An 8,971-nucleotide genomic window follows, 5' to 3' on the forward strand; every position below is an offset into this window, starting at 1 on the left:
GTGAACCCTAGTCTCATATCCTAACACTCAGCTCGAGAGAGTGAGTGGGGTAAGGCATATTCTGGCCTTCATGCGGTAAATGGGTGTCCGAGAGGAACGCCTTTGAAACGGGGTAAGTTGCCCGAGAGGGAAATTATTTCCATCGAAAGCTTAGTCTAGTCACTATTATCTTGCAAAATTCCTATCGAAAGAATGTACCCAACGGTTTATCTCAACTTATATTGCGGTCACACCCCAAGAACTTTTCCCCATACTTGATTTTATGGGAAATTGTTGTTTTTACTACTTGTGACAAAAACCTCTATTGATATTTGACACTTTCGTGTCACCCCCTTTAATTTATTATGTTTTTACTCGTTAATGTCTTTAGCTATGACTAATAAGAGCTAAACTGTATTTTTCTATTAATTCTCAAAACCACTCCCTTGGGACATGACCCCAACCTTTAGTTGGGTAACTATATTATCAATGATCGTAGACACTCAGACTGTAGGTTAGTGTCGTTGGTCACGATAAGCATCAAAATGGCACTGCTGCCAGGGAGTGGTGTTGTTTCAGAATTTTTAGTTTAATAGAGTTTATGTTCTTACTAGTGGTAGTTTACTAATTTAATTTTTAGTTTTGTTCTGTTGATTGTGTAAACATTTCAGAAAGCATAAGTGTTAACGGTAGTAACGGGAGCCAAGTGGGCCATCAGGACGACATTGGTAACCTCAACGATATCCAAGGGCCCCATATGAATGATCCACATCTCATGGGAGGTGTCGGAGCCATCCGTCTACCTCTAGTAGAGGGAAATGCGGTGTTCCACATCAAAAGTACCATGTTGCAACTTTTGTAACTACAAGGACTTTTCAGTGGATTGGCTCATGAGAACCCACATGAGCATCTTCGAAACTTTGTAAATGTGTGTGGGCCTTTCTCATTCAAGAACATCTCTTAAGCATCAGTTCGATTAAGACTATTTCCTTTCTCATTGATGGGGAAGCGTGAAAGTGGCTAGCTGAGTTGCCATGTAACTCAATCACTTTGTAGGAGGAGTTGGTCACCGCATTTAATGTGCAATTTTTTCCTCCCTCGAAGATGATGACTATTCGGGATAGCATCCAAACCTTTAAGCGTCTGAATGAAGAACCTCTGCACGAAACTTGACTCTGGTTTAAGAAATTGGTGTTACAATGCCCAACCCATGGTCTACCTGATAATGTGCTCCTTCAATACTTTTATTGGAGTCTAGACTCGGTAAACAAAGGTGTAGCTGACCAACTCTCGACCGAAGGATTTATGCAACAACCATATGCAGTAGCAGCTCAACTTCTCAATGGCATGACAACCATCAACAGGGGATGGTACACCCGCGAAGACCAGGTCTCACCGAACACATTTCAGCTATCCAAAAAACAGGATGAGAAAGATAATGAGAGAGACCAAAATATGACCAAGATCATGACGCAACTTGACATTTTATACAAAAATGTCATGGGGGCTAGTACCCGTGGTGTCAATGTTGTGGGAGTCGAGGGTGCAAATCCTGAGGATATGAAGTTTGAAGCCATGTATGACGATGAAGTAAATTTTCTAGCTAACCAATGTGGAGGCTATAGTTCAAACTACCCAAGGCAGGGCGGAAATCAAGAATGGGTTAGAGACGACAGCTGGAAGGATCGAGATCGTGAATGGAGGGACCGTAATCCAAATTAGAAAGATGGGGAGAAGGATAGATTTGTGCCTCCCAACGAGCATCAGAAGCCAAAGGATTTGGAAGGTGGTAGATCCGAGTATATGCTCGCGCGTATCCTAAACAAAGTTGAAGGGTCAGACAAAATGCTGAGAGGCATGAAAGAAGACGTGTCTACCCTCAGCCAGACTGTCACCTCTTATTCAAATTTGATCAAGCAGTGAGAAACCCAAATGGGTCATATCTAGTCTCATCTCAATCCGAGACAACAATGGGGTTTTCCTAGTGATACTATGGCTAACCCCAAGAATAAGGTCTGAAGGTGAACTTACGTCATGCGACGACGTTAACTAAGGCGCTATTTGGGAGGCAACCCAAAACCATTTAAGTATTTCTTAACTACTAGTAGAATAATGGTGTGTTATTTGTACAGGGTAAATTAAGGGATGTGATTGAAATAGTATATAGAGGGAAGACACAGGTCCAATTAGCGGATCGTCGACAAGATCGGCGAACTCAATTCTTTCCGCTGTCTCACTCAAGGTATAATCAACTTGGATCTTGTAAAACTCGGCGGTTTGAAGAAAATTAGTGGCGCATCACCGACCATGTCGGCCATCTCGATGCAAACTATCAATTGGAATCCTCGCATGAGCTGCAGAGCCTGTTACAGTTGGCGAATAAACTAGACACTTGGCACGCCGCCCAGTGAATGGGCGAATTTGACTAACATCGCCGAATGAGCAGGAACTGGACGGTTTTTTGAAGCCAAAGAGTATTGTAAGTGTCGGATTGTGCTCGGATGAGGATCGCATTGACGCCTAGCACGTCAGTATTATCTAAATCGGCACCAAAGAAATGGCTAGACCAAAATTTGTAGGGAGGAATGATCCACCCAGGTATATACGAGCACGAGAGTTTAAAAAAGATGAGAAGAAAGCAGAGCTAGCCAGACAAAGGAAATATACCAAGGATGCCAGGGCAAACAGATGAATTCCCATCGACCCCAATGTTCCTCCATGGGCTCGATGTTTAGCTAATGCAATACAGGCCTTTGGAGAATCTCATGAGATAGACCAAATGATTGCAGCTAATCTTGCTGCAACGGCCAAGGCAAAGGTAAACAATGAGAACCAAAACAACAATACTCCGGGGACCATTGTTTTACGTCAGGGAGATGCATCGGGAACTGATACCCTGGCAGATAGAGAGACTGCGTAGACAGGATCTTTTGTACCCCTTTCTATGTCTTATCTTTCTTCAACTCTGGATACTGTTATTTGCATTTGAGGACAAACACTATTATTTGTGGTGGGGTGAGGCCCACCTTGTTTTGCTTGTTTCGGATACTTGTGTTTTGGTGTACATTTGGGTTATCTGTTTTTAATTGTATTTTTAAAACTGCTTTGTGATTGTTTGAGCTTGTGGCTCCGCTTATTTTTAATTGCAAAATGATTTTGACCCTTCTGAATGTTGTTGAATTTTTCGCACATTTTTGCCACCCTTTGCGAGTTGAATGTGGCTGTTCTTTTGCAAAAAAGTGAGTCTCGATTTCGATCAATACCGATGACTTGAATAGTGCTCTGAATTGAACGAACATGAATATACGGCTACGATGAGGCCAAAATGAAGTTGCATAAACAATATGTGAACTCTTTCCATCTCATTGTGATTAGCCATTTATCAAATTGATTCTCTTGTAATGACCATTGCACACTAGCGAAAATGTGTAGTCTTGTTTGCTTTAAGTGTCGATGCCTTGTTTGATTAACTTGCTTTGAACCATGCATGAATAAACCTAGAATTTGGCCGGTTAGTCTGATTGATTTAGAAAAGTGTCCTCTTGAAATGATATTAGGAAACTTTAAAGAGTGTGAGCCAAATTTGACATATACCTCTTTTTTGGCCTACCCGTGAGCGTGTGAAACTCTTTTGAACACCCTTTGAAGCCTTACCTTTCTTTGGAAGAACATTGATGAACCCTAGACCTTACTTGACCCACTACCTATAATCCTCTTGATTTGTGGTTTAGCAAATAGCCAACTTAGGCCAAAGCCTAATTTGGGGGTGTGGTGAAAAAGGAAAAGGAGAAGTCAAGAAGTGCAAGAAAAGTCCCCCTTAACCCATGGTGTAGTAGAACGATGGAAACCCCTAAAAAAACATTGTGGAATAAAGTAAAAAAGAAATTGGGTTTCAAAGAAATCCATGGAGGTGAATAAAAAGATGACTTAGAAGCACTAGAAAAAGAATTGATAAAGGAAAAGAAGGGAATGTCTTGAGAGTACCACTTCTCACGAGGAAGAAGTCACTGAGCCTAAATGACCATACCTTTGCACTCATCCTCATTACAAGCCTTAGAAACACCTTTTTTATCTTGAGTATGCCGAATCGAAAGTCGATTGGAAAATAAGGGCAAACCTATGGGTGAAAACATGCATTGTGTTCCTCATTTTTTAGTGTGAGTGTTGCATCTGATTCCTGATCTTGAATTGATTAACCTCTGTGTGTAAATATGAAGTCATCTTTTATGTGCAGGCATTGAGATACTTTTTGTTGAGCTTGAACCTGCACAAGTAGTAAGTTTTGCGAGCATGAGAATCTTTGGAAATAGTGTGTCACAACTTGAATCTTTGAGTACACAATTGATCTTTGCATAAGTAAATTGAGTCTTGTTGTGTGCATTCATGATTGAGTATTGTGTAGCACTGTTTGAGACACCCTTTTTGAACGGCTAAACTTAAGTTTGCTTGAGGACAAGCAAAAGTTTAAGTTGGGGTGTTGATGAGTCCACAAATTGGACTCATTTAGGGCTTTATTTTGATAGAAATAGTGCCCTCATATGCCTACTTTGTCTCAATATCTGATGAAAACTCTTAAGTTTCAGGTATTTGAAGTTCTAGTGGAAGCATGGACACTTAGGCACAAAAAGGCTGAAAAGAACGAAGAAGCTGAAGCCTGATAATCGCCAAGTGTTTCGCCGAATGGATGCAGTCCGCCCTTTGTTCCAGTACGTGAAGCCCTGAAGGAAAAGGATCAAAAAGACGATGAAAGGAGCAGTCGGCTCTTCGCCGAATAGTTCCATGAAGCAGTACTATACCGCCCAATGGTCCAGAACGTGAAGATGCTGAAGGCAAGCACGAAACGGCGATGAAACAGAAGAGGGGCAAGTCGCCGAGTCATTCAGTGATATTGACTAACCTCGTCGAGTGATCCGCCAACACTCATTTTTGAAGTCTATAAATACTAAACTGTTTATTAATTTTTGAGTGTCGAATTATTATTTTAATTTTCATAATAGAATAGAACTTTTGGGATATTTTTCTTTCAAGTTTGGAGAGGGTTTTGTGGGAGACTTGAAGAAAGAAGGATTTTATCTTCCACAAGTTGGAAGTGGGTTTTCTCAATTCTTCTTCCTTTTCTTAAATCAAGGTTTAATTCCTTATACCCATTTGATTTTATTAAAATTTTAGGTGTATTTTTTTATTTCTTGATATGTGGCTAAAAATCCCCATTCTTGGGGTGTGATTTAGCAAATATGTGTTGATATTGTTGTTGGGTCTTGCTTGCTGATAGGTTAGATGTATTTTAATGGTGATTTCACCTAGTGGTTGTGGTTTAATTTAATGGGTTTGTACTTGCAAATATAAAACCACCCATGCGTTTTTGGATTGCCCGAGAGGGAGGTCGCGAAACCAAGATCGCTAGACTGATGTCCTAAGGAGTGATTCAACATGAGGTTCAGCCCGAGAGGGTGAGCCCTAGTCCCATATCCTAACACTTAGCTCGAGAGAGTGAGTGGGGTAAGGCATAGGCTAGCCTTCATGCGGCAAATGGGTGTCAGACAGGAACGCATTTGAAACGGGGTAAGTTGCCCTAAAGAGAACTTATTTCCATCTAAAGCTTAGCCTAGTCACTATTATCTTGCAAAATTCCTATAGAAAGCATGTACCCAACGATTTATCTCAACTTGTATTGCGATCACACCCCAAGTACTTTTCCTCATACTTGATTTTATAGTTATTTTTGTTGTTTTTACTACTCGTGACAAAATCCCCTATTGATATTTGACACTTTCGTGTCACTCCCTTTAATTTATTATGTTTTTACTTGTTAATGTCTTTAGCTACGACTAATTAGAGCTAAACTTTATTTTTCTATTAATTCTCAAAACCACTCCCTTCGGACACGACCCCAACCTTTAGTTGGGTTACTATATTATCGACGATCGTAGCCACTCATACCGTAGGTTAGCATCGTTGGTCATGATAAGAATCAATACCCTAGCCTACATCGTGCATAAAATTTGAAGAACATATTTGGCTAAGGAATTGAACCTATGGTTGTAGTACTCGACTCTCATATTGCGTTGTTTAAGGTTGATGAACTGGTCAAGTCTGGCCTTACAAACCTCACGGGGAAGATAGTGAGCCAAGAAAGCCTCTAAAATGACTTCTGACTCTACTGGTCGGACATTTGTTCCATTGGACTATTCCTATTTCTTATATCACATTATTGCCACATCACGTAACATACAATAAGTAGGTTCCACTACCTCTATAACCAAAGCATGCATAACTCATAACACTCTATAAAGTTGATCGATAAAATCCTAAGGGTCTTTAGTAAAATCAGATCTAGTAAGCATGGAGGAATCAAATGGAGAAACTATCAAGCCTTCGAAATCTCTAACCTTCCACCTTTGGAACTTGTCCCCTCCCTTAAGTCATGATCATGTACGACTACCATTTGAGTCAGCAATAGGACCACATTTTTGTCTCAAGTGGAATAATTACTGGTATTGGAGGACCTACATCTCTGGCTACTTCAGGTACCACTGGAGCAAGTGAGGCTATAGGTGTCGGGTATCTCCCGACCTCTGCATATTACGGCGAAGAAGGAACTATTAGAGACAAGGATTTACTCTAGACCTCTAGTCTGTCTCTTTGACCTAGTGGGGAATGACTAGTACTTTCATTGGGTCCATCTGAATATCTCTATGAGCCATACTCTAATCATATGTATTTTATGAGATAATAAATTTAAATCATGATTTAGATATCACATTTTCTTATAACTCTGTTCTATATCACAATCTATTAAGTAAAAATAAGTGTAACCGCTCTTAAATGCCTTATATCCTTTTGTTTATAAGTGTGGTGCACAACACACCCATAAGCAAGATTCTACTAAACACAACTTGTAGACTTCTTGGAATATGGCCCACTATGATATCAAGTTTATCACAGACAAACCAAGGGAGGCACAATTTATACTCGATATCTTATTCGACAACGCTAGCCACTGAAATATAATAGAAAGGAGATTATAAGGGCCGACAAGGCTAGGCAATAAAATGTCACAACCCAAAGTACACCCTATATGTGACATGACGTATAGGATCCTGAGAGGCCCTACAAAATCCACTTGATATGTAGATAACCCAAATAATAGAAAGAGTAGAAAGTCTCATATCATAGAAAAGTTTGACGACATAAGCGAAAGTCTAATCATAGTCTTGACAAGCCAATCTAATACATCAAAGAGTGGTTGGGACGTATCCCATACACCATGTACAATCATCCCAAAAGCTAAAGACATAAGAAAGTATAGTAAGGGTGACACAGTCTTTGGAACATAGGGATTCACCAAGTCTTCAACGATAAATCAAACTTCTAGTCTCGAGAGGGAGGAGGAGAACCGTCGGGCACTACATTATTAAAAAATGCAGGCACAATGATTTATTAGTACATGGAATGTACTAAGTATGAGGGAAATGCATAAAAATATAAATGTGATCAAATGGGGACATTAAACATAATACGCATGACAAAGTTAAACATAGTAAAACATTTAAAGAAGAATCACAAATCAAGAACACAGTCAATGCATCTTAAAAATCATGATGAAAGCTTCATAAAAACCTTTCAACTAACTTAGTTCATTTTGTAGGATACGATCGTTTACCGACACAGAACATGTGAACTACAACATGGAATACGGTGTCTTGCCTCCACACCGAAAAGATATGTCCTAATTGACAAGGTAAGGACCATACGCTTCTAGCTTAGGTGGATTCACTAGCTATGTCGTTCTAGGACAAATCCTATGGGGGCACGTACTTAGGGACAGTGAGATTGCTACTATACACCCGACCTCTACTAACGGGAGAGTCTCCATCTCAATATCCTCGGTGGTAAGTAAAAATACTAACGGAATAGTCATATTCATATTCCTATCATCATACTTGGAAAACCACAATTAAGTTACAAATCTAATCTAATTCATCATAGAGTAGCTCCTTAAATCATGATTCATACATCTGTGAGAAAACCTTTCACTAATCATGATTTCTTAAAATATGAGAAAATCTTTCACAATTTCATTGATGCTTATCTTAAAAGCAACCTTATTTCATAAAGCATCATTTCCGTATAAACATACATAACTTTCACGATTCTTGTTCATAACTTCATGAGCTTTCTTCATAAATTCATACAAAAAATCATGAAAAATACATGGGTCTTATAGAAATCAATTGGAAATCATGTAGTTTAATCAAAACATGCATATGAATATTAAAATTAAACAATTAAATCAAAATCAAATAAGCCCCAGGGAGATTGTATTAACCTTAATCAAATTAGGTGAAATTGAATTAGAAACTTAGAAATCTTTTGGGACCCAATGGATGAATAGAATCCATTGGTGAATTCTCACATACCTTGAAAAATAAAACCCAAAAGCAATGGCAAAAAGGAGATTTGAAACTTGAACCCTAGATTTTCTTCCTTCAAGTTTAAGAGGATTTGGAGGGGATGAATGTCGATGGGTTTTGGGATTTCCAGAGATGAGAGGGTTTAGGTAGATTTAGAAGTAAAAAGGTAGTTATATGACTTAGAAATAGGGGAAAAAGGACATAGTAAATGTATTAAATGCAAAGGAAAAAGCCGAAGTACCCTTAATAAATAACTACCAAACAGTCCTATGGGTTTGATCTACGGTCTGTAGATATTTCTACAATGCATATTGGTAAACCGTATAACCAACTTCAGAAACCCAAAATTTCTATAAATTACCATGAGACCCTCCTATGGTCTATCATTTCTTCTACTGTTTGTAGACCCCATACGTAGAACCCAAATTTAAGTCCAATATTTCAGTAAACCTAGTTCACTCCTATGAAACTATCCTACGGCCCCGTATAGGCTAGTACGACTCGTCATCTTAACTCGTAGAGTGAGGTCTGATGTTATTTTCTATGAATCTTTTCTACGAGACTCATCTACGACCCGT

Source organism: Solanum tuberosum, unplaced genomic scaffold (assembly GCF_000226075.1).
Source record: "Solanum tuberosum cultivar DM 1-3 516 R44 unplaced genomic scaffold, SolTub_3.0 scf00002, whole genome shotgun sequence".
Taxonomy (NCBI): Eukaryota; Viridiplantae; Streptophyta; class Magnoliopsida; order Solanales; family Solanaceae; genus Solanum; species Solanum tuberosum.